This window comes from Oryzias latipes, chromosome 1 (assembly GCF_053564925.1).
Source record: "Oryzias latipes strain Hd-rR chromosome 1, Olatipes_Hd-rR_3.1".
In the NCBI taxonomy this organism is placed as follows: Eukaryota; Metazoa; Chordata; class Actinopteri; order Beloniformes; family Adrianichthyidae; genus Oryzias; species Oryzias latipes.
This window is the reverse complement of record NC_136237.1, coordinates 3,336,368-3,362,856: the sequence shown is the minus strand read 5'-3', so window position 1 is coordinate 3,362,856 and position 26,489 is coordinate 3,336,368. Positions and strand designations below refer to the sequence as shown.

General features: G+C 42.3%; 62 non-coding genes across 62 annotated transcripts; 32 read left to right on the top strand and 30 right to left on the bottom strand.

Annotated features, from left to right (window-relative positions):
• The first annotated feature begins 332 nt into the window (after window positions 1-332).
• On the top strand, window positions 333-403 carry trnag-gcc (transfer RNA glycine (anticodon GCC)). The gene has a single exon. It is a non-coding gene; the product is annotated as a tRNA-Gly (tRNA).
• A 313-nt stretch (window positions 404-716) lies between these two features.
• On the bottom strand, window positions 717-788 carry trnae-uuc (transfer RNA glutamic acid (anticodon UUC)). Its single transcript has one exon. It is a non-coding gene; the product is annotated as a tRNA-Glu (tRNA).
• A 193-nt stretch (window positions 789-981) lies between these two features.
• trnag-ucc (transfer RNA glycine (anticodon UCC)) lies at window positions 982-1,052 on the top strand. The gene has a single exon. It is a non-coding gene; the product is annotated as a tRNA-Gly (tRNA).
• A 344-nt stretch (window positions 1,053-1,396) lies between these two features.
• Window positions 1,397-1,468, bottom strand: trnae-cuc (transfer RNA glutamic acid (anticodon CUC)). The gene has a single exon. It is a non-coding gene; the product is annotated as a tRNA-Glu (tRNA).
• Window positions 1,469-1,930: 462 nt separating this feature from the next.
• Window positions 1,931-2,001, top strand: trnag-gcc (transfer RNA glycine (anticodon GCC)). The gene has a single exon. It is a non-coding gene; the product is annotated as a tRNA-Gly (tRNA).
• Window positions 2,002-2,314: 313 nt separating this feature from the next.
• On the bottom strand, window positions 2,315-2,386 carry trnae-uuc (transfer RNA glutamic acid (anticodon UUC)). The gene has a single exon. It is a non-coding gene; the product is annotated as a tRNA-Glu (tRNA).
• A 193-nt stretch (window positions 2,387-2,579) lies between these two features.
• Window positions 2,580-2,650, top strand: trnag-ucc (transfer RNA glycine (anticodon UCC)). Its single transcript has one exon. It is a non-coding gene; the product is annotated as a tRNA-Gly (tRNA).
• Window positions 2,651-2,994: 344 nt separating this feature from the next.
• On the bottom strand, window positions 2,995-3,066 carry trnae-cuc (transfer RNA glutamic acid (anticodon CUC)). The gene has a single exon. It is a non-coding gene; the product is annotated as a tRNA-Glu (tRNA).
• A 462-nt stretch (window positions 3,067-3,528) lies between these two features.
• trnag-gcc (transfer RNA glycine (anticodon GCC)) lies at window positions 3,529-3,599 on the top strand. Its single transcript has one exon. It is a non-coding gene; the product is annotated as a tRNA-Gly (tRNA).
• A 313-nt stretch (window positions 3,600-3,912) lies between these two features.
• trnae-uuc (transfer RNA glutamic acid (anticodon UUC)) lies at window positions 3,913-3,984 on the bottom strand. The gene has a single exon. It is a non-coding gene; the product is annotated as a tRNA-Glu (tRNA).
• A 193-nt stretch (window positions 3,985-4,177) lies between these two features.
• Window positions 4,178-4,248, top strand: trnag-ucc (transfer RNA glycine (anticodon UCC)). Its single transcript has one exon. It is a non-coding gene; the product is annotated as a tRNA-Gly (tRNA).
• A 344-nt stretch (window positions 4,249-4,592) lies between these two features.
• trnae-cuc (transfer RNA glutamic acid (anticodon CUC)) lies at window positions 4,593-4,664 on the bottom strand. The gene has a single exon. It is a non-coding gene; the product is annotated as a tRNA-Glu (tRNA).
• Window positions 4,665-5,126: 462 nt separating this feature from the next.
• On the top strand, window positions 5,127-5,197 carry trnag-gcc (transfer RNA glycine (anticodon GCC)). Its single transcript has one exon. It is a non-coding gene; the product is annotated as a tRNA-Gly (tRNA).
• A 313-nt stretch (window positions 5,198-5,510) lies between these two features.
• trnae-uuc (transfer RNA glutamic acid (anticodon UUC)) lies at window positions 5,511-5,582 on the bottom strand. Its single transcript has one exon. It is a non-coding gene; the product is annotated as a tRNA-Glu (tRNA).
• A 193-nt stretch (window positions 5,583-5,775) lies between these two features.
• Window positions 5,776-5,846, top strand: trnag-ucc (transfer RNA glycine (anticodon UCC)). The gene has a single exon. It is a non-coding gene; the product is annotated as a tRNA-Gly (tRNA).
• A 345-nt stretch (window positions 5,847-6,191) lies between these two features.
• Window positions 6,192-6,263, bottom strand: trnae-cuc (transfer RNA glutamic acid (anticodon CUC)). Its single transcript has one exon. It is a non-coding gene; the product is annotated as a tRNA-Glu (tRNA).
• A 462-nt stretch (window positions 6,264-6,725) lies between these two features.
• On the top strand, window positions 6,726-6,796 carry trnag-gcc (transfer RNA glycine (anticodon GCC)). Its single transcript has one exon. It is a non-coding gene; the product is annotated as a tRNA-Gly (tRNA).
• Window positions 6,797-7,109: 313 nt separating this feature from the next.
• On the bottom strand, window positions 7,110-7,181 carry trnae-uuc (transfer RNA glutamic acid (anticodon UUC)). The gene has a single exon. It is a non-coding gene; the product is annotated as a tRNA-Glu (tRNA).
• A 193-nt stretch (window positions 7,182-7,374) lies between these two features.
• On the top strand, window positions 7,375-7,445 carry trnag-ucc (transfer RNA glycine (anticodon UCC)). Its single transcript has one exon. It is a non-coding gene; the product is annotated as a tRNA-Gly (tRNA).
• A 345-nt stretch (window positions 7,446-7,790) lies between these two features.
• On the bottom strand, window positions 7,791-7,862 carry trnae-cuc (transfer RNA glutamic acid (anticodon CUC)). Its single transcript has one exon. It is a non-coding gene; the product is annotated as a tRNA-Glu (tRNA).
• Window positions 7,863-8,324: 462 nt separating this feature from the next.
• On the top strand, window positions 8,325-8,395 carry trnag-gcc (transfer RNA glycine (anticodon GCC)). Its single transcript has one exon. It is a non-coding gene; the product is annotated as a tRNA-Gly (tRNA).
• Window positions 8,396-8,708: 313 nt separating this feature from the next.
• On the bottom strand, window positions 8,709-8,780 carry trnae-uuc (transfer RNA glutamic acid (anticodon UUC)). The gene has a single exon. It is a non-coding gene; the product is annotated as a tRNA-Glu (tRNA).
• A 193-nt stretch (window positions 8,781-8,973) lies between these two features.
• trnag-ucc (transfer RNA glycine (anticodon UCC)) lies at window positions 8,974-9,044 on the top strand. The gene has a single exon. It is a non-coding gene; the product is annotated as a tRNA-Gly (tRNA).
• A 345-nt stretch (window positions 9,045-9,389) lies between these two features.
• Window positions 9,390-9,461, bottom strand: trnae-cuc (transfer RNA glutamic acid (anticodon CUC)). The gene has a single exon. It is a non-coding gene; the product is annotated as a tRNA-Glu (tRNA).
• Window positions 9,462-9,923: 462 nt separating this feature from the next.
• trnag-gcc (transfer RNA glycine (anticodon GCC)) lies at window positions 9,924-9,994 on the top strand. The gene has a single exon. It is a non-coding gene; the product is annotated as a tRNA-Gly (tRNA).
• A 313-nt stretch (window positions 9,995-10,307) lies between these two features.
• On the bottom strand, window positions 10,308-10,379 carry trnae-uuc (transfer RNA glutamic acid (anticodon UUC)). Its single transcript has one exon. It is a non-coding gene; the product is annotated as a tRNA-Glu (tRNA).
• Window positions 10,380-10,572: 193 nt separating this feature from the next.
• On the top strand, window positions 10,573-10,643 carry trnag-ucc (transfer RNA glycine (anticodon UCC)). The gene has a single exon. It is a non-coding gene; the product is annotated as a tRNA-Gly (tRNA).
• A 345-nt stretch (window positions 10,644-10,988) lies between these two features.
• Window positions 10,989-11,060, bottom strand: trnae-cuc (transfer RNA glutamic acid (anticodon CUC)). Its single transcript has one exon. It is a non-coding gene; the product is annotated as a tRNA-Glu (tRNA).
• Window positions 11,061-11,522: 462 nt separating this feature from the next.
• Window positions 11,523-11,593, top strand: trnag-gcc (transfer RNA glycine (anticodon GCC)). Its single transcript has one exon. It is a non-coding gene; the product is annotated as a tRNA-Gly (tRNA).
• Window positions 11,594-11,906: 313 nt separating this feature from the next.
• On the bottom strand, window positions 11,907-11,978 carry trnae-uuc (transfer RNA glutamic acid (anticodon UUC)). Its single transcript has one exon. It is a non-coding gene; the product is annotated as a tRNA-Glu (tRNA).
• A 193-nt stretch (window positions 11,979-12,171) lies between these two features.
• Window positions 12,172-12,242, top strand: trnag-ucc (transfer RNA glycine (anticodon UCC)). The gene has a single exon. It is a non-coding gene; the product is annotated as a tRNA-Gly (tRNA).
• A 344-nt stretch (window positions 12,243-12,586) lies between these two features.
• trnae-cuc (transfer RNA glutamic acid (anticodon CUC)) lies at window positions 12,587-12,658 on the bottom strand. The gene has a single exon. It is a non-coding gene; the product is annotated as a tRNA-Glu (tRNA).
• Window positions 12,659-13,120: 462 nt separating this feature from the next.
• On the top strand, window positions 13,121-13,191 carry trnag-gcc (transfer RNA glycine (anticodon GCC)). The gene has a single exon. It is a non-coding gene; the product is annotated as a tRNA-Gly (tRNA).
• A 313-nt stretch (window positions 13,192-13,504) lies between these two features.
• On the bottom strand, window positions 13,505-13,576 carry trnae-uuc (transfer RNA glutamic acid (anticodon UUC)). Its single transcript has one exon. It is a non-coding gene; the product is annotated as a tRNA-Glu (tRNA).
• Window positions 13,577-13,769: 193 nt separating this feature from the next.
• Window positions 13,770-13,840, top strand: trnag-ucc (transfer RNA glycine (anticodon UCC)). Its single transcript has one exon. It is a non-coding gene; the product is annotated as a tRNA-Gly (tRNA).
• Window positions 13,841-14,185: 345 nt separating this feature from the next.
• On the bottom strand, window positions 14,186-14,257 carry trnae-cuc (transfer RNA glutamic acid (anticodon CUC)). The gene has a single exon. It is a non-coding gene; the product is annotated as a tRNA-Glu (tRNA).
• Window positions 14,258-14,719: 462 nt separating this feature from the next.
• trnag-gcc (transfer RNA glycine (anticodon GCC)) lies at window positions 14,720-14,790 on the top strand. Its single transcript has one exon. It is a non-coding gene; the product is annotated as a tRNA-Gly (tRNA).
• Window positions 14,791-15,103: 313 nt separating this feature from the next.
• Window positions 15,104-15,175, bottom strand: trnae-uuc (transfer RNA glutamic acid (anticodon UUC)). The gene has a single exon. It is a non-coding gene; the product is annotated as a tRNA-Glu (tRNA).
• Window positions 15,176-15,368: 193 nt separating this feature from the next.
• trnag-ucc (transfer RNA glycine (anticodon UCC)) lies at window positions 15,369-15,439 on the top strand. Its single transcript has one exon. It is a non-coding gene; the product is annotated as a tRNA-Gly (tRNA).
• Window positions 15,440-15,783: 344 nt separating this feature from the next.
• On the bottom strand, window positions 15,784-15,855 carry trnae-cuc (transfer RNA glutamic acid (anticodon CUC)). Its single transcript has one exon. It is a non-coding gene; the product is annotated as a tRNA-Glu (tRNA).
• A 462-nt stretch (window positions 15,856-16,317) lies between these two features.
• Window positions 16,318-16,388, top strand: trnag-gcc (transfer RNA glycine (anticodon GCC)). The gene has a single exon. It is a non-coding gene; the product is annotated as a tRNA-Gly (tRNA).
• A 313-nt stretch (window positions 16,389-16,701) lies between these two features.
• trnae-uuc (transfer RNA glutamic acid (anticodon UUC)) lies at window positions 16,702-16,773 on the bottom strand. The gene has a single exon. It is a non-coding gene; the product is annotated as a tRNA-Glu (tRNA).
• A 193-nt stretch (window positions 16,774-16,966) lies between these two features.
• On the top strand, window positions 16,967-17,037 carry trnag-ucc (transfer RNA glycine (anticodon UCC)). Its single transcript has one exon. It is a non-coding gene; the product is annotated as a tRNA-Gly (tRNA).
• Window positions 17,038-17,381: 344 nt separating this feature from the next.
• Window positions 17,382-17,453, bottom strand: trnae-cuc (transfer RNA glutamic acid (anticodon CUC)). Its single transcript has one exon. It is a non-coding gene; the product is annotated as a tRNA-Glu (tRNA).
• Window positions 17,454-17,915: 462 nt separating this feature from the next.
• trnag-gcc (transfer RNA glycine (anticodon GCC)) lies at window positions 17,916-17,986 on the top strand. Its single transcript has one exon. It is a non-coding gene; the product is annotated as a tRNA-Gly (tRNA).
• Window positions 17,987-18,564: 578 nt separating this feature from the next.
• Window positions 18,565-18,635, top strand: trnag-ucc (transfer RNA glycine (anticodon UCC)). The gene has a single exon. It is a non-coding gene; the product is annotated as a tRNA-Gly (tRNA).
• A 344-nt stretch (window positions 18,636-18,979) lies between these two features.
• On the bottom strand, window positions 18,980-19,051 carry trnae-cuc (transfer RNA glutamic acid (anticodon CUC)). The gene has a single exon. It is a non-coding gene; the product is annotated as a tRNA-Glu (tRNA).
• A 462-nt stretch (window positions 19,052-19,513) lies between these two features.
• trnag-gcc (transfer RNA glycine (anticodon GCC)) lies at window positions 19,514-19,584 on the top strand. The gene has a single exon. It is a non-coding gene; the product is annotated as a tRNA-Gly (tRNA).
• A 578-nt stretch (window positions 19,585-20,162) lies between these two features.
• Window positions 20,163-20,233, top strand: trnag-ucc (transfer RNA glycine (anticodon UCC)). The gene has a single exon. It is a non-coding gene; the product is annotated as a tRNA-Gly (tRNA).
• Window positions 20,234-20,577: 344 nt separating this feature from the next.
• On the bottom strand, window positions 20,578-20,649 carry trnae-cuc (transfer RNA glutamic acid (anticodon CUC)). Its single transcript has one exon. It is a non-coding gene; the product is annotated as a tRNA-Glu (tRNA).
• A 462-nt stretch (window positions 20,650-21,111) lies between these two features.
• On the top strand, window positions 21,112-21,182 carry trnag-gcc (transfer RNA glycine (anticodon GCC)). Its single transcript has one exon. It is a non-coding gene; the product is annotated as a tRNA-Gly (tRNA).
• A 313-nt stretch (window positions 21,183-21,495) lies between these two features.
• On the bottom strand, window positions 21,496-21,567 carry trnae-uuc (transfer RNA glutamic acid (anticodon UUC)). The gene has a single exon. It is a non-coding gene; the product is annotated as a tRNA-Glu (tRNA).
• A 193-nt stretch (window positions 21,568-21,760) lies between these two features.
• trnag-ucc (transfer RNA glycine (anticodon UCC)) lies at window positions 21,761-21,831 on the top strand. The gene has a single exon. It is a non-coding gene; the product is annotated as a tRNA-Gly (tRNA).
• Window positions 21,832-22,175: 344 nt separating this feature from the next.
• On the bottom strand, window positions 22,176-22,247 carry trnae-cuc (transfer RNA glutamic acid (anticodon CUC)). The gene has a single exon. It is a non-coding gene; the product is annotated as a tRNA-Glu (tRNA).
• An 823-nt stretch (window positions 22,248-23,070) lies between these two features.
• On the top strand, window positions 23,071-23,141 carry trnag-gcc (transfer RNA glycine (anticodon GCC)). Its single transcript has one exon. It is a non-coding gene; the product is annotated as a tRNA-Gly (tRNA).
• A 313-nt stretch (window positions 23,142-23,454) lies between these two features.
• On the bottom strand, window positions 23,455-23,526 carry trnae-uuc (transfer RNA glutamic acid (anticodon UUC)). Its single transcript has one exon. It is a non-coding gene; the product is annotated as a tRNA-Glu (tRNA).
• Window positions 23,527-23,719: 193 nt separating this feature from the next.
• trnag-ucc (transfer RNA glycine (anticodon UCC)) lies at window positions 23,720-23,790 on the top strand. The gene has a single exon. It is a non-coding gene; the product is annotated as a tRNA-Gly (tRNA).
• A 344-nt stretch (window positions 23,791-24,134) lies between these two features.
• On the bottom strand, window positions 24,135-24,206 carry trnae-cuc (transfer RNA glutamic acid (anticodon CUC)). Its single transcript has one exon. It is a non-coding gene; the product is annotated as a tRNA-Glu (tRNA).
• Window positions 24,207-24,668: 462 nt separating this feature from the next.
• trnag-gcc (transfer RNA glycine (anticodon GCC)) lies at window positions 24,669-24,739 on the top strand. Its single transcript has one exon. It is a non-coding gene; the product is annotated as a tRNA-Gly (tRNA).
• A 313-nt stretch (window positions 24,740-25,052) lies between these two features.
• Window positions 25,053-25,124, bottom strand: trnae-uuc (transfer RNA glutamic acid (anticodon UUC)). Its single transcript has one exon. It is a non-coding gene; the product is annotated as a tRNA-Glu (tRNA).
• A 608-nt stretch (window positions 25,125-25,732) lies between these two features.
• On the bottom strand, window positions 25,733-25,804 carry trnae-cuc (transfer RNA glutamic acid (anticodon CUC)). Its single transcript has one exon. It is a non-coding gene; the product is annotated as a tRNA-Glu (tRNA).
• A 462-nt stretch (window positions 25,805-26,266) lies between these two features.
• On the top strand, window positions 26,267-26,337 carry trnag-gcc (transfer RNA glycine (anticodon GCC)). Its single transcript has one exon. It is a non-coding gene; the product is annotated as a tRNA-Gly (tRNA).
• The last annotated feature ends 152 nt before the right edge of the window (window positions 26,338-26,489 follow it).

The following is a 26,489-nucleotide window of genomic DNA, read 5'->3' as shown; positions in this document are numbered from 1 at the left end:
CCGTAGCAAATTTCTTCAGTTTGTTGTGTTGTTCATCTTGCTGCCATTGGGATGTTTGTCTTCTTGACTGCAACATGTGTCTACTTTAAAAAGTCAAACAGATGTCCAGATGGATCAGGTAACTCTGCCCCACACATGCTGCTAGTACTCCTGGGCTGATAGTTCAAATGCACATTAATTACTGCATAAACATATACATGGGCAAGTAAATGGCTTGTGCCACTGTGCAACAATGATGGGCTCTTGGACTAGAGGCGGGAACTCTTCCCTGCAGAAATTTGCACAGGCTGGGAGATTCTACCTTTAATGTGGGGGTAGCATCACTTGTGTGGGCATTGGTGGTATAGTGGTAGCATAGCTGCTTGCCATGCAGTTGACCTGGGTTCAATTCCCAGCCAATGCATTGATTGCTGTTTTTGTTATGTTCAGTAACCTTCTTGTGTCAAAGTATTTCATTAAAACATGTAGAGTGTCAACGTAAAAAGCCCAATGTCGATCTATGACAAGGAAAGCTTAGCTCACACTACTGAAATGCTGGTGTTTTCGTCTTGTAAGAGAAATCATTCAATGCTGAGAGATGCTTTCATTCATGGGGTTATCTTCTTTAGGATGTGGTCAACACGCAAGGTTGGTCTCTCTTTGAAAAATGGTTCAGGATGTGTGTCATTGTAGGTTAAACTAGTGTTTCATGCCAGTTTCCTTTTGAACATAGAGGATTCCCTGACCGGGAATTGAACCCGGACCGTGGCGGTGAAAGCGCCAAATCCTAGCCATTAGACCATCAGGGAAATTCTCCTGTGGAAATGCTTCAAGAGAGTTGGCATTGGTGGCATAGGGGATGTCATAGCTGGGCGGGTGAATGGCTTGGGCTACTGTGCAACAATGATGGGTTCTTGGACTGGATGTGGGGACTCTTCCTTGCACAACTTTGCACAGTCTTAGACATTCTAGTTCTAATGCGGTGTCCTTTTGACACAGTGGGCATTGGTGGTATAGTGGTAGCATAGCTGCCTTCCAAGCAGTTGACCTGGGTTCAATTCCCAGCCAATGCATTGATTAGTGTTTTTGAGAATTAAACTTCATGCTAAATATTATTGAAATAAAACCTGTAGAATGTCAACCTGTAATGTCTAATGTTGATCCAAGACATGGAAAACATAGCCCACACACTACTGAAGTGTCGAATTTTCCATCTTCATGTCTATATTGCCAGAGAAATCATTCAATGCTGAGAAATGTTTGCTTCTCTTGGAATCCCTTGTTTAGAATGTGTTCAAATGACAAGGTTGGTTCAAGTCTTAGATAAGTCTCTATTGAAAAGTGGTTTATAATGTGTGTCATTATGTGCATAGGCTAAACTAGGGTTTCAGGTGAGTTCTCCTTTAAACATGGTGGATTCCCTGACCGGGAATTGAACCCGGACCGTGGCGGTGAGAGCGCCAAATCCTAGCCATTAGACCATCAGGGAAATTCCTGCATGAAGCAAACAACATTTTTAACAGACTACAAGAATTAGCATACGTTGCAAAAGACTGCAATTTTGATGTGGCCTTCTTGTAGATATTTCTGATTTTTGGAACAGTGCCCATTTATTTTTACCGTAGCAAATTTCTTCAGTTTGTTGTGTTGTTCATCTTGCTGCCATTGGGATGTTTGTCTTCTTGACTGCAACATGTGTCTACTTTAAAAAGTCAAACAGATGTCCAGATGGATCAGGTAACTCTGCCCCACACATGCTGCTAGTACTCCTGGGCTGATAGTTCAAATGCACATTAATTACTGCATAAACATATACATGGGCAAGTAAATGGCTTGTGCCACTGTGCAACAATGATGGGCTCTTGGACTAGAGGCGGGAACTCTTCCCTGCAGAAATTTGCACAGGCTGGGAGATTCTACCTTTAATGTGGGGGTAGCATCACTTGTGTGGGCATTGGTGGTATAGTGGTAGCATAGCTGCTTGCCATGCAGTTGACCTGGGTTCAATTCCCAGCCAATGCATTGATTGCTGTTTTTGTTATGTTCAGTAACCTTCTTGTGTCAAAGTATTTCATTAAAACATGTAGAGTGTCAACGTAAAAAGCCCAATGTCGATCTATGACAAGGAAAGCTTAGCTCACACTACTGAAATGCTGGCGTTTTCGTCTTGTAAGAGAAATCATTCAATGCTGAGAGATGCTTTCATTCATGGGGTTATCTTCTTTAGGATGTGGTCAACACGCAAGGTTGGTCTCTCTTTGAAAAATGGTTCAGGATGTGTGTCATTGTAGGTTAAACTAGTGTTTCATGCCAGTTTCCTTTTGAACATAGAGGATTCCCTGACCGGGAATTGAACCCGGACCGTGGCAGTGAAAGCGCCAAATCCTAGCCATTAGACCATCAGGGAAATTCTCCTGTGGAAATGCTTCAAGAGAGTTGGCATTGGTGGCATAGGGGATGTCATAGCTGGGCGGGTGAATGGCTTGGGCTACTGTGCAACAATGATGGGTTCTTGGACTGGATGTGGGGACTCTTCCTTGCACAACTTTGCACAGTCTTAGACATTCTAGTTTTAATGCAGTGTCCTTTTGACACAGTGGGCATTGGTGGTATAGTGGTAGCATAGCTGCCTTCCAAGCAGTTGACCTGGGTTCAATTCCCAGCCAATTCATTGATTAGTGTTTTTGAGAATTAAACTTCATGCTAAATATTATTGAAATAAAACCTGTACAATGTCAACCTGTAATGTCTAATGTTGATCCAAGACATGGAAAACATAGCCCACACACTACTGAAGTGTCGAATTTTCCATCTTCATGTCTATATTGCCAGAGAAATCATTCAATGCTGAGAAATGTTTGCTTCTCTTGGAATCCCTTGTTTAGAATGTGTTCAAATGACAAGGTTGGTTCAAGTCTTAGATAAGTCTCTATTGAAAAGTGGTTTATAATGTGTGTCATTATGTGCATAGGCTAAACTAGGGTTTCAGGTGAGTTCTCCTTTAAACATGGTGGATTCCCTGACCGGGAATTGAACCCGGACCGTGGCGGTGAGAGCGCCAAATCCTAGCCATTAGACCATGAGGGAAATTCCTGCATGAAGCAAACAACATTTTTAACAGACTACAAGAATTAGCATACGTTGCAAAAGACTGCAATTTTGATGTGGCCTTCTTGTAGATATTTCTGATTTTTGGAACAGTGCCCATTTATTTTTACCGTAGCAAATTTCTTCAGTTTGTTGTGTTGTTCATCTTGCTGCCATTGGGATGTTTGTCTTCTTGACTGCAACATGTGTCTACTTTAAAAAGTCAAACAGATGTCCAGATGGATCAGGTAACTCTGCCCCACACATGCTGCTAGTACTCCTGGGCTGATAGTTCAAATGCACATTAATTACTGCATAAACATATACATGGGCAAGTAAATGGCTTGTGCCACTGTGCAACAATGATGGGCTCTTGGACTAGAGGCGGGAACTCTTCCCTGCAGAAATTTGCACAGGCTGGGAGATTCTACCTTTAATGTGGGGGTAGCATCACTTGCGTGGGCATTGGTGGTATAGTGGTAGCATAGCTGCTTGCCATGCAGTTGACCTGGGTTCAATTCCCAGCCAATGCATTGATTGCTGTTTTTGTTATGTTCAGTAACCTTCTTGTGTCAAAGTATTTCATTAAAACATGTAGAGTGTCAACGTAAAAAGCCCAATGTCGATCTATGACAAGGAAAGCTTAGCTCACACTACTGAAATGCTGGCGTTTTCGTCTTGTAAGAGAAATCATTCAATGCTGAGAGATGCTTTCATTCATGGGGTTATCTTCTTTAGGATGTGGTCAACACGCAAGGTTGGTCTCTCTTTGAAAAATGGTTCAGGATGTGTGTCATTGTAGGTTAAACTAGTGTTTCATGCCAGTTTCCTTTTGAACATAGAGGATTCCCTGACCGGGAATTGAACCTGGACCGTGGCGGTGAAAGCGCCAAATCCTAGCCATTAGACCATCAGGGAAATTCTCCTGTGGAAATGCTTCAAGAGAGTTGGCATTGGTGGCATAGGGGATGTCATAGCTGGGCGGGTGAATGGCTTGGGCTACTGTGCAACAATGATGGGTTCTTGGACTGGATGTGGGGACTCTTCCTTGCACAACTTTGCACAGTCTTAGACATTCTAGTTTTAATGCAGTGTCCTTTTGACACAGTGGGCATTGGTGGTATAGTGGTAGCATAGCTGCCTTCCAAGCAGTTGACCTGGGTTCAATTCCCAGCCAATTCATTGATTAGTGTTTTTGAGAATTAAACTTCATGCTAAATATTATTGAAATAAAACCTGTACAATGTCAACCTGTAATGTCTAATGTTGATCCAAGACATGGAAAACATAGCCCACACACTACTGAAGTGTCGAATTTTCCATCTTCATGTCTATATTGCCAGAGAAATCATTCAATGCTGAGAAATGTTTGCTTCTCTTGGAATCCCTTGTTTAGAATGTGTTCAAATGACAAGGTTGGTTCAAGTCTTAGATCAGTCTCTATTGAAAAGTGGTTTATAATGTGTGTCATTATGTGCATAGGCTAAACTAGGGTTTCAGGTGAGTTCTCCTTTAAACATGGTGGATTCCCTGACCGGGAATTGAACCCGGACCGTGGCGGTGAGAGCGCCAAATCCTAGCCATTAGACCATCAGGGAAATTCCTGCATGAAGCAAACAACATTTTTAACAGACTACAAGAATTAGCATACGTTGCAAAAGACTGCAATTTTGATGTGGCCTTCTTGTAGATATTTCTGATTTTTGGAACAGTGCCCATTTATTTTTACCGTAGCAAATTTCTTCAGTTTGTTGTGTTGTTCATCTTGCTGCCATTGGGATGTTTGTCTTCTTGACTGCAACATGTGTCTACTTTAAAAAGTCAAACAGATGTCCAGATGGATCAGGTAACTCTGCCCCACACATGCTGCTAGTACTCCTGGGCTGATAGTTCAAATGCACATTAATTACTGCATAAACATATACATGGGCAAGTAAATGGCTTGTGCCACTGTGCAACAATGATGGGCTCTTGGACTAGAGGCGGGAACTCTTCCCTGCAGAAATTTGCACAGGCTGGGAGATTCTACCTTTAATGTGGGGGTAGCATCACTTGTGTGGGCATTGGTGGTATAGTGGTAGCATAGCTGCTTGCCATGCATTTGACCTGGGTTCAATTCCCAGCCAATGCATTGATTGCTGTTTTTGTTATGTTCAGTAACCTTCTTGTGTCAAAGTATTTCATTAAAACATGTAGAGTGTCAACGTAAAAAGCCCAATGTCGATCTATGACAAGGAAAGCTTAGCTCACACTACTGAAATGCTGGCGTTTTCGTCTTGTAAGAGAAATCATTCAATGCTGAGAGATGCTTTCATTCATGGGGTAATCTTCTTTAGGATGTGGTCAACACGCAAGGTTGGTCTCTCTTTGAAAAATGGTTCAGGATGTGTGTCATTGTAGGTTAAACTAGTGTTTCATGCCAGTTTCCTTTTGAACATAGAGGATTCCCTGACCGGGAATTGAACCCGGACCGTGGCAGTGAAAGCGCCAAATCCTAGCCATTAGACCATCAGGGAAATTCTCCTGTGGAAATGCTTCAAGAGAGTCGGCATTGGTAGCATAGGGGATGTCATAGCTGGGCGGGTGAATGGCTTGGGCTACTGTGCAACAATGATGGGTTCTTGGACTGGATGTGGGGACTCTTCCTTGCACAACTTTGCACAGTCTTAGACATTCTAGTTCTAATGCGGTGTCCTTTTGACACAGTGGGCATTGGTGGTATAGTGGTAGCATAGCTGCCTTCCAAGCAGTTGACCTGTGTTCAATTCCCAGCCAATGCATTGATTAGTGTTTTTGAGAATTAAACTTCATGCTAAATATTATTGAAATAAAACCTGTAAAATGTCAACCTGTAATGTCTAATGTTGATCCAAGACATGGAAAACATAGCCCACACACTACTGAAGTGTCGAATTTTCCATCTTCATGTCTATATTGCCAGAGAAATCATTCAAATGCTGAGAAATATTTGCTTCTCTTGGAATCCCTTGTTTAGAATGTGTTCAAATGACAAGGTTGGTTCAAGTCTTAGATAAGTCTCTATTGAAAAGTGGTTTATAATGTGTGTCATTATGTGCATAGGCTAAACTAGGGTTTCAGGTGAGTTCTCCTTTAAACATGGTGGATTCCCTGACCGGGAATTGAACCCGGACCGTGGCGGTGAGAGCGCCAAATCCTAGCCATTAGACCATCAGGGAAATTCCTGCATGAAGCAAACAACATTTTTAACAGACTACAAGAATTAGCATACGTTGCAAAAGACTGCAATTTTGATGTGGCCTTGTTGTAGATATTTCTGATTTTTGGAACAGTGCCCATTTATTTTTACCGTAGCAAATTTCTTCAGTTTGTTGTGTTGTTCATCTTGCTGCCATTGGGATGTTTGTCTTCTTGACTGCAACATGTGTCTACTTTAAAAAGTCAAACAGATGTCCAGATGGATCAGGTAACTCTGCCCCACACATGCTGCTAGTACTCCTGGGCTGATAGTTCAAATGCACATTAATTACTGCATAAACATATACATGGGCAAGTAAATGGCTTGTGCCACTGTGCAACAATGATGGGCTCTTGGACTAGAGGCGGGAACTCTTCCCTGCAGAAATTTGCACAGGCTGGGAGATTGTACCTTTAATGTGGGGGTAGCATCACTTGTGTGGGCATTGGTGGTATAGTGGTAGCATAGCTGCTTGCCATGCAGTTGACCTGGGTTCAATTCCCAGCCAATGCATTGATTGCTGTTTTTGTTATGTTCTGTAACCTTCTTGTGTCAAAGTATTTCATTAAAACATGTAGAGTGTCAACGTAAAAAGCCCAATGTCGATCTATGACAAGGAAAGCTTAGCTCACACTACTGAAATGCTGGCGTTTTCGTCTTGTAAGAGAAATCATTCAATGCTGAGAGATGCTTTCATTCATGGGGTTATCTTCTTTAGGATGTGGTCAACACGCAAGGTTGGTCTCTCTTTGAAAAATGGTTCAGGATGTGTGTCATTGTAGGTTAAACTAGTGTTTCATGCCAGTTTCCTTTTGAACATAGAGGATTCCCTGACCGGGAATTGAACCCGGACCGTGGCGGTGAAAGCGCCAAATCCTAGCCATTAGACCATCAGGGAAATTCTCCTGTGGAAATGCTTCAAGAGAGTCGGCATTGGTAGCATAGGGGATGTCATAGCTGGGCGGGTGAATGGCTTGGGCTACTGTGCAACAATGATGGGTTCTTGGACTGGATGTGGGGACTCTTCCTTGCACAACTTTGCACAGTCTTAGACATTCTAGTTCTAATGCGGTGTCCTTTTGACACAGTGGGCATTGGTGGTATAGTGGTAGCATAGCTGCCTTCCAAGCAGTTGACCTGTGTTCAATTCCCAGCCAATGCATTGATTAGTGTTTTTGAGAATTAAACTTCATGCTAAATATTATTGAAATAAAACCTGTAAAATGTCAACCTGTAATGTCTAATGTTGATCCAAGACATGGAAAACATAGCCCACACACTACTGAAGTGTCGAATTTTCCATCTTCATGTCTATATTGCCAGAGAAATCATTCAAATGCTGAGAAATATTTGCTTCTCTTGGAATCCCTTGTTTAGAATGTGTTCAAATGACAAGGTTGGTTCAAGTCTTAGATAAGTCTCTATTGAAAAGTGGTTTATAATGTGTGTCATTATGTGCATAGGCTAAACTAGGGTTTCAGGTGAGTTCTCCTTTAAACATGGTGGATTCCCTGACCGGGAATTGAACCCGGACCGTGGCGGTGAGAGCGCCAAATCCTAGCCATTAGACCATCAGGGAAATTCCTGCATGAAGCAAACAACATTTTTAACAGACTACAAGAATTAGCATACGTTGCAAAAGACTGCAATTTTGATGTGGCCTTGTTGTAGATATTTCTGATTTTTGGAACAGTGCCCATTTATTTTTACCGTAGCAAATTTCTTCAGTTTGTTGTGTTGTTCATCTTGCTGCCATTGGGATGTTTGTCTTCTTGACTGCAACATGTGTCTACTTTAAAAAGTCAAACAGATGTCCAGATGGATCAGGTAACTCTGCCCCACACATGCTGCTAGTACTCCTGGGCTGATAGTTCAAATGCACATTAATTACTGCATAAACATATACATGGGCAAGTAAATGGCTTGTGCCACTGTGCAACAATGATGGGCTCTTGGACTAGAGGCGGGAACTCTTCCCTGCAGAAATTTGCACAGGCTGGGAGATTCTACCTTTAATGTGGGGGTAGCATCACTTGTGTGGGCATTGGTGGTATAGTGGTAGCATAGCTGCTTGCCATGCAGTTGACCTGGGTTCAATTCCCAGCCAATGCATTGATTGCTGTTTTTGTTATGTTCAGTAACCTTCTTGTGTCAAAGTATTTCATTAAAACATGTAGAGTGTCAACGTAAAAAGCCCAATGTCGATCTATGACAAGGAAAGCTTAGCTCACACTACTGAAATGCTGGCGTTTTCGTCTTGTAAGAGAAATCATTCAATGCTGAGAGATGCTTTCATTCATGGGGTTATCTTCTTTAGGATGTGGTCAACACGCAAGGTTGGTCTCTCTTTGAAAAATGGTTCAGGATGTGTGTCATTGTAGGTTAAACTAGTGTTTCATGCCAGTTTCCTTTTGAACATAGAGGATTCCCTGACCGGGAATTGAACCCGGACCGTGGCGGTGAAAGCGCCAAATCCTAGCCATTAGACCATCAGGGAAATTCTCCTGTGGAAATGCTTCAAGAGAGTCGGCATTGGTAGCATAGGGGATGTCATAGCTGGGCGGGTGAATGGCTTGGGCTACTGTGCAACAATGATGGGTTCTTGGACTGGATGTGGGGACTCTTCCTTGCACAACTTTGCACAGTCTTAGACATTCTAGTTTTAATGCGGTGTCCTTTTGACACAGTGGGCATTGGTGGTATAGTGGTAGCATAGCTGCCTTCCAAGCAGTTGACCTGGGTTCAATTCCCAGCCAATGCATTCATTAGTGTTTTTGAGAATTAAACTTCATGCTAAATATTATTGAAATAAAACCTGTAAAATGTCAACCTGTAATGTCTAATGTTGATCCAAGACATGGAAAACATAGCCCACACACTACTGAAGTGTCGAATTTTCCATCTTCATGTCTATATTGCCAGAGAAATCATTCAAATGCTGAGAAATATTTGCTTCTCTTGGAATCCCTTGTTTAGAATGTGTTCAAATGACAAGGTTGGTTCAAGTCTTAGATAAGTCTCTATTGAAAAGTGGTTTATAATGTGTGTCATTATGTGCATAGGCTAAACTAGGGTTTCAGGTGAGTTCTCCTTTAAACATGGTGGATTCCCTGACCGGGAATTGAACCCGGACCGTGGCGGTGAGAGCGCCAAATCCTAGCCATTAGACCATCAGGGAAATTCCTGCATGAAGCAAACAACATTTTTAACAGACTACAAGAATTAGCATACGTTGCAAAAGACTGCAATTTTGATGTGGCCTTGTTGTAGATATTTCTGATTTTTGGAACAGTGCCCATTTATTTTTACCGTAGCAAATTTCTTCAGTTTGTTGTGTTGTTCATCTTGCTGCCATTGGGATGTTTGTCTTCTTGACTGCAACATGTGTCTACTTTAAAAAGTCAAACAGATGTCCAGATGGATCAGGTAACTCTGCCCCACACATGCTGCTAGTACTCCTGGGCTGATAGTTCAAATGCACATTAATTACTGCATAAACATATACATGGGCAAGTAAATGGCTTGTGCCACTGTGCAACAATGATGGGCTCTTGGACTAGAGGCGGGAACTCTTCCCTGCAGAAATTTGCACAGGCTGGGAGATTCTACCTTTAATGTGGGGGTAGCATCACTTGTGTGGGCATTGGTGGTATAGTGGTAGCATAGCTGCTTGCCATGCAGTTGACCTGGGTTCAATTCCCAGCCAATGCATTGATTGCTGTTTTTGTTATGTTCAGTAACCTTCTTGTGTCAAAGTATTTCATTAAAACATGTAGAGTGTCAACGTAAAAAGCCCAATGTCGATCTATGACAAGGAAAGCTTAGCTCACACTACTGAAATGTTGGCGTTTTCGTCTTGTAAGAGAAATCATTCAATGCTGACAGATGCTTTCATTCATGGGGTTATCTTCTTTAGGATGCGGTCAACACGCAAGGTTGGTCTCTCTTTGAAAAATGGTTCAGGATGTGTGTCATTGTAGGTTAAACTAGTGTTTCATGCCAGTTTCCTTTTGAACATAGAGGATTCCCTGACCGGGAATTGAACCCGGACCGTGGCGGTGAAAGCGCCAAATCCTAGCCATTAGACCATCAGGGAAATTCTCCTGTGGAAATGCTTCAAGAGAGTCGGCATTGGTAGCATAGGGGATGTCATAGCTGGGCGGGTGAATGGCTTGGGCTACTGTGCAACAATGATGGGTTCTTGGACTGGATGTGGGGACTCTTCCTTGCACAACTTTGCACAGTCTTAGACATTCTAGTTCTAATGCGGTGTCCTTTTGACACAGTGGGCATTGGTGGTATAGTGGTAGCATAGCTGCCTTCCAAGCAGTTGACCTGTGTTCAATTCCCAGCCAATGCATTGATTAGTGTTTTTGAGAATTAAACTTCATGCTAAATATTATTGAAATAAAACCTGTAAAATGTCAACCTGTAATGTCTAATGTTGATCCAAGACATGGAAAACATAGACCACACACTACTGAAGTGTCGAATTTTCCATCTTCATGTCTATATTGCCAGAGAAATCATTCAAATGCTGAGAAATATTTGCTTCTCTTGGAATCCCTTGTTTAGAATGTGTTCAAATGACAAGGTTGGTTCAAGTCTTAGATAAGTCTCTATTGAAAAGTGATTTATAATGTGTGTCATTATGTGCATAGGCTAAACTAGGGTTTCAGGTGAGTTCTCCTTTAAACATGGTGGATTCCCTGACCAGGAATTGAACCCGGACCGTGGCGGTGAGAGCGCCAAATCCTAGCCATTAGACCATCAGGGAAATTCCTGCATGAAGCAAACAACATTTTTAACAGACTACAAGAATTAGCATACGTTGCAAAAGACTGCAATTTTGATGTGGCCTTGTTGTAGATATTTCTGATTTTTGGAACAGTGCCCATTTATTTTTACCGTAGCAAATTTCTTCAGTTTGTTGTGTTGTTCATCTTGCTGCCATTGGGATGTTTGTCTTCTTGACTGCAACATGTGTCTACTTTAAAAAGTCAAACAGATGTCCAGATGGATCAGGTAACTCTGCCCCACACATGCTGCTAGTACTCCTGGGCTGATAGTTCAAATGCACATTAATTACTGCATAAACATATACATGGGCAAGTAAATGGCTTGTGCCACTGTGCAACAATGATGGGCTCTTGGACTAGAGGCGGGAACTCTTCCCTGCAGAAATTTGCACAGGCTGGGAGATTCTACCTTTAATGTGGGGGTAGCATCACTTGTGTGGGCATTGGTGGTATAGTGGTAGCATAGCCGCTTGCCATGCAGTTGACCTGGGTTCAATTCCCAGCCAATGCATTGATTGCTGTTTTTGTTATGTTCAGTAACCTTCTTGTGTCAAAGTATTTCATTAAAACATGTAGAGTGTCAACGTAAAAAGCCCAATGTCGATCTATGACAAGGAAAGCTTAGCTCACACTACTGAAATGCTGGTGTTTTCGTCTTGTAAGAGAAATCATTCAATGCTGAGACATGCTTTCATTCATGGGGTTATCTTCTTTAGGATGTGGTCAACACGCAAGGTTGGTCTCTCTTTGAAAAATGGTTCAGGATGTGTGTCATTGTAGGTTAAACTAGTGTTTCATGCCAGTTTCCTTTTGAACATAGAGGATTCCCTGACCGGGAATTGAACCCGGACCGTGGCGGTGAAAGCGCCAAATCCTAGCCATTAGACCATCAGGGAAATTCTCCTGTGGAAATGCTTCAAGAGAGTTGGCATTGGTGGCATAGGGGATGTCATAGCTGGGCGGGTGAATGGCTTGGGCTACTGTGCAACAATGATGGGTTCTTGGACTGGATGTGGGGACTCTTCCTTGCACAACTTTGCACAGTCTTAGACATTCTAGTTTTAATGCGGTGTCCTTTTGACACAGTGGGCATTGGTGGTATAGTGGTAGCATAGCTGCCTTCCAAGCAGTTGACCTGGGTTCAATTCCCAGCCAATGCATTGATTAGTGTTTTTGAGAATTAAACTTCATGCTAAATATTATTGAAATAAAACCTGTAGAATGTCAACCTGTAATGTCTAATGTTGATCCAAGACATGGAAAACATAGCCCACACACTACTGAAGTGTCGAATTTTCCATCTTCATGTCTATATTGCCAGAGAAATCATTCAATGCTGAGAAATGTTTGCTTCTCTTGGAATCCCTTGTTTAGAATGTGTTCAAATGACAAGGTTGGTTCAAGTCTTAGATAAGTCTCTATTGAAAAGTGATTTATAATGTGTGTCATTATGTGCATAGGCTAAACTAGGGTTTCAGGTGAGTTCTCCTTTAAACATGGTGGATTCCCTGACCGGGAATTGAACCCGGACCGTGGCGGTGAGAGCGCCAAATCCTAGCCATTAGACCATCAGGGAAATTCCTGCATGAAGCAAACAACATTTTTAACAGACTACAAGAATTAGCATACGTTGCAAAAGACTGCAATTTTGATGTGGCCTTGTTGTAGATATTTCTGATTTTTGGAACAGTGCCCATTTATTTTTACCGTAGCAAATTTCTTCAGTTTGTTGTGTTGTTCATCTTGCTGCCATTGGGATGTTTGTCTTCTTGACTGCAACATGTGTCTACTTTAAAAAGTCAAACAGATGTCCAGATGGATCAGGTAACTCTGCCCCACACATGCTGCTAGTACTCCTGGGCTGATAGTTCAAATGCACATTAATTACTGCATAAACATATACATGGGCAAGTAAATGGCTTGTGCCACTGTGCAACAATGATGGGCTCTTGGACTAGAGGCGGGAACTCTTCCCTGCAGAAATTTGCACAGGCTGGGAGATTCTACCTTTAATGTGGGGGTAGCATCACTTGTGTGGGCATTGGTGGTATAGTGGTAGCATAGCTGCTTGCCATGCAGTTGACCTGGGTTCAATTCCCAGCCAATGCATTGATTGCTGTTTTTGTTATGTTCAGTAACCTTCTTGTGTCAAAGTAATTCATTAAAACATGTAGAGTGTCAACGTAAAAAGCCCAATGTCGATCTATGACAAGGAAAGCTTAGCTCACACTACTGAAATGCTGGTGTTTTCGTCTTGTAAGAGAAATCATTCAATGCTGAGAGATGCTTTCATTCATGGGGTTATCTTCTTTAGGATGTGGTCAACACGCAAGGTTGGTCTCTCTTTGAAAAATGGTTCAGGATGTGTGTCATTGTAGGTTAAACTAGTGTTTCATGCCAGTTTCCTTTTGAACATAGAGGATTCCCTGACCAGGAATTGAACCCGGACCGTGGCGGTGAAAGCGCCAAATCCTAGCCATTAGACCATCAGGGAAATTCTCCTGTGGAAATGCTTCAAGAGAGTCGGCATTGGTAGCATAGGGGATGTCATAGCTGGGCGGGTGAATGGCTTGGGCTACTGTGCAACAATGATGGGTTCTTGGACTGGATGTGGGGACTCTTCCTTGCACAACTTTGCACAGTCTTAGACATTCTAGTTCTAATGCGGTGTCCTTTTGACACAGTGGGCATTGGTGGTATAGTGGTAGCATAGCTGCCTTCCAAGCAGTTGACCTGGGTTCAATTCCCAGCCAATGCATTGATTGGTGTTTTTGAGAATTAAACTTCATGCTAAATATTATTGAAATAAAACCTGTAAAATGTCAACCTGTAATGTCTAATGTTGATCCAAGACATGGAAAACATAGCCCACACACTACTGAAGTGTCGAATTTTCCATCTTCATGTCTATATTGCCAGAGAAATCATTCAAATGCTGAGAACTATTTGCTTCTCTTGGAATCCCTTGTTTAGAATGTGTTCAAATGACAAGGTTGGTTCAAGTCTTAGATAAGTCTCTATTGAAAAGTGGTTTATAATGTGTGTCATTATGTGCATAGGCTAAACTAGGGTTTCAGGTGAGTTCTCCTTTAAACATGGTGGATTCCCTGACCGGGAATTGAACCCGGACCGTGGCGGTGAGAGCGCCAAATCCTAGCCATTAGACCATCAGGGAAATTCCTGCATGAAGCAAACAACATTTTTAACAGACTACAAGAATTAGCATACGTTGCAAAAGACTGCAATTTTGATGTGGCCTTCTTGTAGATATTTCTGATTTTTGGAACAGTGCCCATTTATTTTTACCGTAGCAAATTTCTTCAGTTTGTTGTGTTGTTCATCTTGCTGCCATTGGGATGTTTGTCTTGTTGACTGCAACATGTGTCTACTTTAAAAAGTCAAACAGATGTCCAGATGGATCAGGTAACTCTGCCCCACACATGCTGCTAGTACTCCTGGGCTGATAGTTCAAATGCACATTAATTACTGCATAAACATATACATGGGCAAGTAAATGGCTTGTGCCACTGTGCAACAATGATGGGCTCTTGGACTAGAGGCGGGAACTCTTCCCTGCAGAAATTTGCACAGGCTGGGAGATTCTACCTTTAATGTGGGGGTAGCATCACTTGTGTGGGCATTGGTGGTATAGTGGTAGCATAGCTGCTTGCCATGCAGTTGACCTGGGTTCAATTCCCAGCCAATGCATTGATTGCTGTTTTTGTTATGTTCAGTAACCTTCTTGTGTCAAAGTATTTCATTAAAACATGTAGAGTGTCAACGTAAAAAGCCCAATGTCGATCTATGACAAGGAAAGCTTAGCTCACACTACTGAAATGCTGGTGTTTTCGTCTTGTAAGAGAAATCATTCAATGCTGAGAGATGCTTTCATTCATGGGGTTATCTTCTTTAGGATGTGGTCAACACGCAAGGTTGGTCTCTCTTTGAAAAATGGTTCAGGATGTGTGTCATTGTAGGTTAAACTAGTGTTTCATGCCAGTTTCCTTTTGAACATAGAGGATTCCCTGACCGGGAATTGAACCCGGACCGTGGCGGTGAAAGCGCCAAATCCTAGCCATTAGACCATCAGGGAAATTCTCCTGTGGAAATGCTTCAAGAGAGTTGGCATTGGTGGCATAGGGGATGTCATAGCTGGGCGGGTGAATGGCTTGGGCTACTGTGCAACAATGATGGGTTCTTGGACTGGATGTGGGGACTCTTCCTTGCACAACTTTGCACAGTCTTAGACATTCTAGTTCTAATGCGGTGTCCTTTTGACACAGTGGGCATTGGTGGTATAGTGGTAGCATAGCTGCCTTCCAAGCAGTTGACCTGGGTTCAATTCCCAGCCAATGCATTGATTAGTGTTTTTGAGAATTAAACTTCATGCTAAATATTATTGAAATAAAACCTGTAGAATGTCAACCTGTAATGTCTAATGTTGATCCAAGACATGGAAAACATAGCCCACACACTACTGAAGTGTCGAATTTTCCATCTTCATGTCTATATTGCCAGAGAAATCATTCAATGCTGAGAAATGTTTGCTTCTCTTGGAATCCCTTGTTTAGAATGTGTTCAAATGACAAGGTTGGTTCAAGTCTTAGATAAGTCTCTATTGAAAAGTGGTTTATAATGTGTGTCATTATGTGCATAGGCTAAACTAGGGTTTCAGGTGAGTTCTCCTTTAAACATGGTGGATTCCCTGACCGGGAATTGAACCCGGACCGTGGCGGTGAGAGCGCCAAATCCTAGCCATTAGACCATCAGGGAAATTCCTGCATGAAGCAAACAACATTTTTAACAGACTACAAGAATTAGCATACGTTGCAAAAGACTGCAATTTTGATGTGGCCTTCTTGTAGATATTTCTGATTTTTGGAACAGTGCCCATTTATTTTTACCGTAGCAAATTTCTTCAGTTTGTTGTGTTGTTCATCTTGCTGCCATTGGGATGTTTGTCTTCTTGACTGCAACATGTGTCTACTTTAAAAAGTCAAACAGATGTCCAGATGGATCAGGTAACTCTGCCCCACACATGCTGCTAGTACTCCTGGGCTGATAGTTCAAATGCACATTAATTACTGCATAAACATATACATGGGCAAGTAAATGGCTTGTGCCACTGTGCAACAATGATGGGCTCTTGGACTAGAGGCGGGAACTCTTCCCTGCAGAAATTTGCACAGGCTGGGAGATTGTACCTTTAATGTGGGGGTAGCATCACTTGTGTGGGCATTGGTGGTATAGTGGTAGCATAGCTGCTTGCCATGCAGTTGACCTGGGTTCAATTCCCAGCCAATGCATTGATTGCTGTTTTTGTTATGTTCAGTAACCTTCTTGTGTCAAAGTATTTCATTAAAACATGTAGAGTGTCAACGTAAAAAGCCCAATGTCGATCTATGACAAGGAAAGCTTAGCTCACACTACTGAAATGCTGGCGTTTTCGTCTTGTAAGAGAAATCATTCAATGCTGACAGATGCTTTCATTCATGGGGTTATCTTCTTTAGGATGTGGTCAACACGCAAGGTTGGTCTCTCTTTGAAAAATGGTTCAGGATGTGTGTCATTGTAGGTTAAACTAGTGTTTCATGCCAGTTTCCTTTTGAACATAGAGGATTCCCTGACCGGGAATTGAACCCGGACCGTGGCAGTGAAAGCGCCAAATCCTAGCCATTAGACCATCAGGGAAATTCTCCTGTGGAAATGCTTCAAGAGAGTTGGCATTGGTGGCATAGGGGATGTCATAGCTGGGCGGGTGAATGGCTTGGGCTACTGTGCAACAATGATGGGTTCTTGGACTGGATGTGGGGACTCTTCCTTGCACAACTTTGCACAGTCTTAGACATTCTAGTTTTAATGCAGTGTCCTTTTGACACAGTGGGCATTGGTGGTATAGTGGTAGCATAGCTGCCTTCCAAGCAGTTGACCTGGGTTCAATTCCCAGCCAATTCATTGATTAGTGTTTTTGAGAATTAAACTTCATGCTAAATATTATTGAAATAAAACCTGTACAATGTCAACCTGTAATGTCTAATGTTGATCCAAGACATGGAAAACATAGCCCACACACTACTGAAGTGTCGAATTTTCCATCTTCATGTCTATATTGCCAGAGAAATCATTCAATGCTGAGAAATGTTTGCTTCTCTTGGAATCCCTTGTTTAGAATGTGTTCAAATGACAAGGTTGGTTCAAGTCTTAGATAAGTCTCTATTGAAAAGTGGTTTATAATGTGTGTCATTATGTGCATAGGCTAAACTAGGGTTTCAGGTGAGTTCTCCTTTAAACATGGTGGATTCCCTGACCGGGAATTGAACCCGGACCGTGGCGGTGAGAGCGCCAAATCCTAGCCATTAGACCATGAGGGAAATTCCTGCATGAAGCAAACAACATTTTTAACAGACTACAAGAATTAGCATACGTTGCAAAAGACTGCAATTTTGATGTGGCCTTCTTGTAGATATTTCTGATTTTTGGAACAGTGCCCATTTATTTTTACCGTAGCAAATTTCTTCAGTTTGTTGTGTTGTTCATCTTGCTGCCATTGGGATGTTTGTCTTCTTGACTGCAACATGTGTCTACTTTAAAAAGTCAAACAGATGTCCAGATGGATCAGGTAACTCTGCCCCACACATGCTGCTAGTACTCCTGGGCTGATAGTTCAAATGCACATTAATTACTGCATAAACATATACATGGGCAAGTAAATGGCTTGTGCCACTGTGCAACAATGATGGGCTCTTGGACTAGAGGCGGGAACTCTTCCCTGCAGAAATTTGCACAGGCTGGGAGATTCTACCTTTAATGTGGGGGTAGCATCACTTGCGTGGGCATTGGTGGTATAGTGGTAGCATAGCTGCTTGCCATGCAGTTGACCTGGGTTCAATTCCCAGCCAATGCATTGATTGCTGTTTTTGTTATGTTCAGTAACCTTCTTGTGTCAAAGTATTTCATTAAAACATGTAGAGTGTCAACGTAAAAAGCCCAATGTCGATCTATGACAAGGAAAGCTTAGCTCACACTACTGAAATGCTGGCGTTTTCGTCTTGTAAGAGAAATCATTCAATGCTGAGAGATGCTTTCATTCATGGGGTTATCTTCTTTAGGATGTGGTCAACACGCAAGGTTGGTCTCTCTTTGAAAAATGGTTCAGGATGTGTGTCATTGTAGGTTAAACTAGTGTTTCATGCCAGTTTCCTTTTGAACATAGAGGATTCCCCGACCGGGAATTGAACCTGGACCGTGGCAGTGAAAGCGCCAAATCCTAGCCATTAGACCATCAGGGAAATTCTCCTGTGGAAATGCTTCAAGAGAGTTGGCATTGGTGGCATAGGGGATGTCATAGCTGGGCGGGTGAATGGCTTGGGCTACTGTGCAACAATGATGGGTTCTTGGACTGGATGTGGGGACTCTTCCTTGCACAACTTTGCACAGTCTTAGACATTCTAGTTTTAATGCAGTGTCCTTTTGACACAGTGGGCATTGGTGGTATAGTGGTAGCATAGCTGCCTTCCAAGCAGTTGACCTGGGTTCAATTCCCAGCCAATTCATTGATTAGTGTTTTTGAGAATTAAACTTCATGCTAAATATTATTGAAATAAAACCTGTACAATGTCAACCTGTAATGTCTAATGTTGATCCAAGACATGGAAAACATAGCCCACACACTACTGAAGTGTCGAATTTTCCATCTTCATGTCTATATTGCCAGAGAAATCATTCAATGCTGAGAAATGTTTGCTTCTCTTGGAATCCCTTGTTTAGAATGTGTTCAAATGACAAGGTTGGTTCAAGTCTTAGATAAGTCTCTATTGAAAAGTGGTTTATAATGTGTGTCATTATGTGCATAGGCTAAACTAGGGTTTCAGGTGAGTTCTCCTTTAAACATGGTGGATTCCCTGACCGGGAATTGAACCCGGACCGTGGCGGTGAGAGCGCCAAATCCTAGCCATTAGACCATCAGGGAAATTCCTGCATGAAGCAAACAACATTTTTAACAGACTACAAGAATTAGCATACGTTGCAAAAGACTGCAATTTTGATGTGGCCTTCTTGTAGATATTTCTGATTTTTGGAACAGTGCCCATTTATTTTTACCGTAGCAAATTTCTTCAGTTTGTTGTGTTGTTCATCTTGCTGCCATTGGGATGTTTGTCTTCTTGACTGCAACATGTGTCTACTTTAAAAAGTCAAACAGATGTCCAGATGGATCAGGTAACTCTGCCCCACACATGCTGCTAGTACTCCTGGGCTGATAGTTCAAATGCACATTAATTACTGCATAAACATATACATGGGCAAGTAAATGGCTTGTGCCACTGTGCAACAATGATGGGCTCTTGGACTAGAGGCGGGAACTCTTCCCTGCAGAAATTTGCACAGGCTGGGAGATTCTACCTTTAATGTGGGGGTAGCATCACTTGTGTGGGCATTGGTGGTATAGTGGTAGCATAGCTGCTTGCCATGCAGTTGACCTGGGTTCAATTCCCAGCCAATGCATTGATTGCTGTTTTTGTTATGTTCAGTAACCTTCTTGTGTCAAAGTATTTCATTAAAACATGTAGAGTGTCAACGTAAAAAGCCCAATGTCGATCTATGACAAGGAAAGCTTAGCTCACACTACTGAAATGCTGGTGTTTTCGTCTTGTAAGAGAAATCATTCAATGCTGAGAGATGCTTTCATTCATGGGGTTATCTTCTTTAGGATGTGGTCAACACGCAAGGTTGGTCTCTCTTTGAAAAATGGTTCAGGATGTGTGTCATTGTAGATTAAACTAGTGTTTCATGCCAGTTTCCTTTTGAACATAGAGGATCCCCTGACCGGGAATTGAATCCGGACCGTGGCGGTGAAAGCGCCAAATCCTAGCCATTAGACCATCAGGGAAATTCTCCTGTGGAAATGCTTCAAGAGAGTTGGCATTGGTGGCATAGGGGATGTCATAGCTGGGCGGGTGAATGGCTTGGGCTACTGTGCAACAATGATGGGTTCTTGGACTGGATGTGGGGACTCTTCCTTGCACAACTTTGCACAGTCTTAGACATTCTAGTTTTAATGCAGTGTCCTTTTGACACAGTGGGCATTGGTGGTATAGTGGTAGCATAGCTGCCTTCCAAGCAGTTGACCTGTGTTCAATTCCCAGCCAATGCATTCATTAGTGTTTTTGAGAATTAAACTTCATGCTAAATATTATTGAAATAAAACCTGTAGAATGTCAACCTGTTATGTCTAATGTTGATCCAAGACATGGAAAACATAGCCCACACACTACTGAAGTGTCGAATTTTCCATCTTCATGTCTATATTGCCAGAGAAATCATTCAATGCTGAGAAATGTTTGCTTCTCTTGGAATCCCTTGTTTAGAATGTGTTCAAATGACAAGGTTGGTTCAAGTCTTAGATAAGTCTCTATTGAAAAGTGGTTTATAATGTGTGTCATTATGTGCATAGGCTAAACTAAGATTTCAGGTGAGTTCTCCTTTAAACATGGTGGATTCCCTGACCGGGAATTGAACCCGGACCGTGGCGGTGAGAGCACCAAATCCTAGCCATTAGACCATCAGGGAAATTCCTGCATGAAGCAAACAACATTTTTAACAGACTACAAGAATTAGCATACGTTGAAAAAGACTGCAATTTTGATGTGGCCTTCTTGTAGATATTTCTGATTTTTGGAACAGTGCCCATTTATTTTTACCGTAGCAAATTTCTTCAGTTTGTTGTGTTGTTCATCTTGCTGCCATTGGGATGTTTGTCTTCTTGACTGCAACATGTGTCTACTTTAAAAAGTCAAACAGATGTCCAGATGGATCAGGTAACTCTGCCCCACACATGCTGCTAGTACTCCTGGGCTGATAGTTCAAATGCACATTAATTACTGCATAAACATATACATGGGCAAGTAAATGGCTTGTGCCACTGTGCAACAATGATGGGCTCTTGGACTAGAGGCGGGAACTCTTCCCTGCAGAAATTTGCACAGGCTGGGAGATTCTACCTTTAATGTGGGGGTAGCATCACTTGCGTGGGCATTGGTGGTATAGTGGTAGCATAGCTGCTTGCCATGCAGTTGACCTGGGTTCAATTCCCAGCCAATGCATTGTTTGCAGTTTTTGTTATGTTCAGTAACCTTCTTGTGTCAAAGTATTTCAATAAAACATGTAGAGTGTCAACGTAAAAAGCCCAATGTCGATCTATGACAAGGAAAGCTTAGCTCACACTACTGAAATGCTGGCGTTTTCGTCTTGTAAGAGAAATCATTCAATGCTGAGAGATGCTTTCATTCATGGGGTTATCTTTTTTAGGATGTGGTCAACACGCAAGGTTGGTCTCTCTTTGAAAAATGGTTCAGGATGTGTGTCATTGTAGGTTAAACTAGTGTTTCATGCCAGTTTCCTTTTGAACATAGAGGATTCCCTGACCGGGAATTGAACCCGGACCGTGGCGGTGAAAGCGCCAAATCCTAGCCATTAGACCATCAGGGAAATTCTCCTGCGGAAATGCTTCAAGAGAGTTGGCATTGGTGGCATAGGGGATGTCATAGCTGGGCGGGTGAATGGCTTGGGCTACTGTGCAACAATGATGGGTTCTTGGACTGGATGTGGGGACTCTTCCTTGCACAACTTTGCACAGTCTTAGACATTCTAGTTTTAATGCAGTGTCCTTTTGACACAGTGGGCATTGGTGGTATAGTGGTAGCATAGCTGCCTTCCAAGCAGTTGACCTGGGTTCAATTCCCAGCCAATTCATTGATTAGTGTTTTTGAGAATTAAACTTCATGCTAAATATTATTGAAATAAAACCTGTACAATGTCAACCTGTAATGTCTAATGTTGATCCAAGACATGGAAAACATAGCCCACACACTACTGAAGTGTCGAATTTTCCATCTTCATGTCTATATTGCCAGAGAAATCATTCAATGCTGAGAAATGTTTGCTTCTCTTGGAATCCCTTGTTTAGAATGTGTTCAAATGACAAGGTTGGTTCAAGTCTTAGATCAGTCTCTATTGAAAAGTGGTTTATAATGTGTGTCATTATGTGCATAGGCTAAACTAGGGTTTCAGGTGAGTTCTCCTTTAAACATGGTGGATTCCCTGACCGGGAATTGAACCCGGACCGTGGCGGTGAGAGCGCCAAATCCTAGCCATTAGACCATCAGGGAAATTCCTGCATGAAGCAAACAACATTTTTAACAGACTACAAGAATTAGCATACGTTGCAAAAGACTGCAATTTTGATGTGGCCTTCTTGTAGATCTTCTTCTTTCTCTTTCGGCTTTTCCCATCAGGGGTCGCCACAGCGAATCATCCTTTTCCACCTCACTCTATCATGAACATCTTCTATCCTAACATTAGCCAACTTCATGTCCTCTGTTAAGACATCCATATATCTCCTCTTTGGCCGTCCTCTTGCCCTCCGGCCAGGCAGCTCCATCTCCAACATCCTTCTACCAATGTATCCACTATCCCTCCTCTGAACATGTCCAAACCATCTCAGTCTGGCTTCTCTGACTTTGTCGCTAACACAGGCAACATGAGCCGTCCCTCTGATGTACTCGTTCCTTATCCTGTCTAACCTGGTCACTCCTAAGGAGAACCTCAACATCTTCTTGTAGATATTTCTGATTTTTGGAACAGTGCCCATTTATTTTTACCGTAGCAAATTTCTTCAGTTTGTTGTGTTGTTCATCTTGCTGCCATTGGGATGTTTGTCTTCTTGACTGCAACATGTGTCTACTTTAAAAAGTCAAACAGATGTCCAGATGGATCAGGTAACTCTGCCCCACACATGCTGCTAGTACTCCTGGGCTGATAGTTCAAATGCACATTAATTACTGCATAAACATATACATGGGCAAGTAAATGGCTTGTGCCACTGTGCAACAATGATGGGCTCTTGGACTAGAGGCGGGAACTCTTCCCTGCAGAAATTTGCACAGGCTGGGAGATTCTACCTTTAATGTGGGGGTAGCATCACTTGTGTGGGCATTGGTGGTATAGTGGTAGCATAGCTGCTTGCCATGCAGTTGACCTGGGTTCAATTCCCAGCCAATGCATTGATTGCTGTTTTTGTTATGTTCAGTAACCTTCTTGTGTCAAAGTATTTCATTAAAACATGTAGAGTGTCAACGTAAAAAGCCCAATGTCGATCTATGACAAGGAAAGCTTAGCTCACACTACTGAAATGCTGGCGTTTTCGTCTTGTAAGAGAAATCATTCAATGCTGAGAGATGCTTTCATTCATGGGGTTATCTTCTTTAGGATGTGGTCAACACGCAAGGTTGGTCTCTCTTTGAAAAATGGTTCAGGATGTGTGTCATTGTAGGTTAAACTAGTGTTTCATGCCAGTTTCCTTTTGAACATAGAGGATTCCCTGACCGGGAATTGAACCCGGACCGTGGCGGTGAAAGCGCCAAATCCTAGCCATTAGACCATCAGGGAAATTCTCCTGTGGAAATGCTTCAAGAGAGTTGGCATTGGTGGCATAGGGGATGTCATAGCTGGGCGGGTGAATGGCTTGGGCTACTGTGCAACAATGATGGGTTCTTGGACTGGATGTGGGGACTCTTCCTTGCACAACTTTGCACAGTCTTAGACATTCTAGTTTTAATGCGGTGTCCTTTTGACACAGTGGGCATTGGTGGTATAGTGGTAGCATAGCTGCCTTCCAAGCAGTTGACCTGGGTTCAATTCCCAGCCAATGCATTGATTAGTGTTTTTGAGAATTAAACTTCATGCTAAATATTATTGAAATAAAACCTGTAAAATGTCAACCTGTAATGTCTAATGTTGATCCAAGACATGGAAAACATAGCCCACACACTACTGAAGTGTCGAATTTTCCATCTTCATGTCTATATTGCCAGAGAAATCATTCAATGCTGAGAAATGTTTGCTTCTCTTGGAATCCCTTGTTTAGAATGTGTTCAAATGACAAGGTTGGTTCAAGTCTTAGATAAGTCTCTATTGAAAAGTGGTTTATAATGTGTGTCATTATGTGCATAGGCTAAACTAGGGTTTCAGGTGAGTTCTCCTTTAAACATGGTGGATTCCCTGACCGGGAATTGAACCCGGACCGTGGCGGTGAGAGCGCCAAATCCTAGCCATTAGACCATGAGGGAAATTCCTGCATGAAGCAAACAACATTTTTAACAGACTACAAGAATTAGCATACGTTGCAAAAGACTGCAATTTTGATGTGGCCTTCTTGTAGATATTTCTGATTTTTGGAACAGTGCCCATTTATTTTTACCGTAGCAAATTTCTTCAGTTTGTTGTGTTGTTCATCTTGCTGCCATTGGGATGTTTGTCTTCTTGACTGCAACATGTGTCTACTTTAAAAAGTCAAACAGATGTCCAGATGGATCAGGTAACTCTGCCCCACACATGCTGCTAGTACTCCTGGGCTGATAGTTCAAATGCACATTAATTACTGCATAAACATATACATGGGCAAGTAAATGGCTTGTGCCACTGTGCAACAATGATGGGCTCTTGGACTAGAGGCGGGAACTCTTCCCTGCAGAAATTTGCACAGGCTGGGAGATTCTACCTTTAATGTGGGGGTAGCATCACTTGTGTGGGCATTGGTGGTATAGTGGTAGCATAGCTGCTTGCCATGCAGTTGACCTGGGTTCAATTCCCAGCCAATGCATTGATTGCTGTTTTTGTTATGTTCAGTAACCTTCTTGTGTCAAAGTATTTCATTAAAACATGTAGAGTGTCAACGTAAAAAGCCCAATGTCGATCTATGACAAGGAAAGCTTAGCTCACACTACTGAAATGCTGGCGTTTTCGTCTTGTAAGAGAAATCATTCAATGCTGAGAGATGCTTTCATTCATGGGGTTATCTTCGTTAGGATGTGGTCAACACGCAAGGTTGGTCTCTCTTTGAAAAATGGTTCAGGATGTGTGTCATTGTAGGTTAAACTAGTGTTTCATGCCAGTTTCCTTTTGAACATAGAGGATTCCCTGACCGGGAATTGAACCCGGACCGTGGCGGTGAAAGCGCCAAATCCTAGCCATTAGACCATCAGGGAAATTCTCCTGTGGAAATGCTTCAAGAGAGTCGGCATTGGTAGCATAGGGGATGTCAAAGCTGGGCGGGTGAATGGCTTGGGCTACTGTGCAACAATGATGGGTTCTTGGACTGGATGTGGGGACTCTTCCTTGCACAACTTTGCACAGTCTTAGACATTCTAGTTCTAATGCGGTGTCCTTTTGACACAGTGGGCTTTGGTGGTATAGTGGTAGCATAGCTGCCTTCCAAGCAGTTGACCTGTGTTCAATTCCCAGCCAATGCATTGATTAGTGTTTTTGAGAATTAAACTTCATGCTAAATATTATTGAAATAAAACCTGTACAATGTCAACCTGTAATGTCTAATGTTGATCCAAGACATGGAAAACATAGCCCACACACTACTGAAGTGTCGAATTTTCCATCTTCATGTCTATATTGCCAGAGAAATCATTCAATGCTGAGAAATGTTTGCTTCTCTTGGAATCCCTTGTTTAGAATGTGTTCAAATGACAAGGTTGGTTCAAGTCTTAGATAAGTGTCTATTGAAAAGTGGTTTATAATGTGTGTCATTATGTGCATAGGCTAAACTAGGGTTTCAGGTGAGTTCTCCTTTAAACATGGTGGATTCCCTGACCGGGAATTGAACCCGGACCGTGGCGGTGAGAGCGCCAAATCCTAGCCATTAGACCATCAGTGAAATTCCTGCATGAAGCAAACAAAATTTTCAACAGACTACAAGAATTAGCATACGTTGCAAAAGACGGCAATTTTGATGTGGCCTTCTTGTAGATATTTCTGATTTTTGGAACAGTGCCCATTTATTTTTACCGTAGCAAATTTCTTCAGTTTGTTGTGTTGTTCATCTTGCTGCCATTGGGATGTTTGTCTTCTTGACTGCAACATGTGTCTACTTTAAAAAGTCAAACAGATGTCCAGATGGATCAGGTAACTCTGCCCCACACATGCTGCTAGTACTCCTGGGCTGATAGTTCAAATGCACATTAATTACTGCATAAACATATACATGGGCAAGTAAATGGCTTGTGCCACTGTGCAACAATGATGGGCTCTTGGACTAGAGGCGGGAACTCTTCCCTGCAGAAATTAGCACAGGCTGGGAGATTCTACCTTTAATGTGGGGGTAGCATCACTTGCGTGGGCATTGGTGGTATAGTGGTAGCATAGCTGCTTGCCATGCAGTTGACCTGGGTTCAATTCCCAGCCAATGCATTGATTGCTGTTTTTGTTATGTTCAGTAACCTTCTTGTGTCAAAGTATTTCATTAAAACATGTAGAGTGTCAACGTAAGAAGCCCAATGTCGATCTATGACAAGGAAAGCTTAGCTCACACTACTGAAATGCTGGCGTTTTCGTCTTGTAAG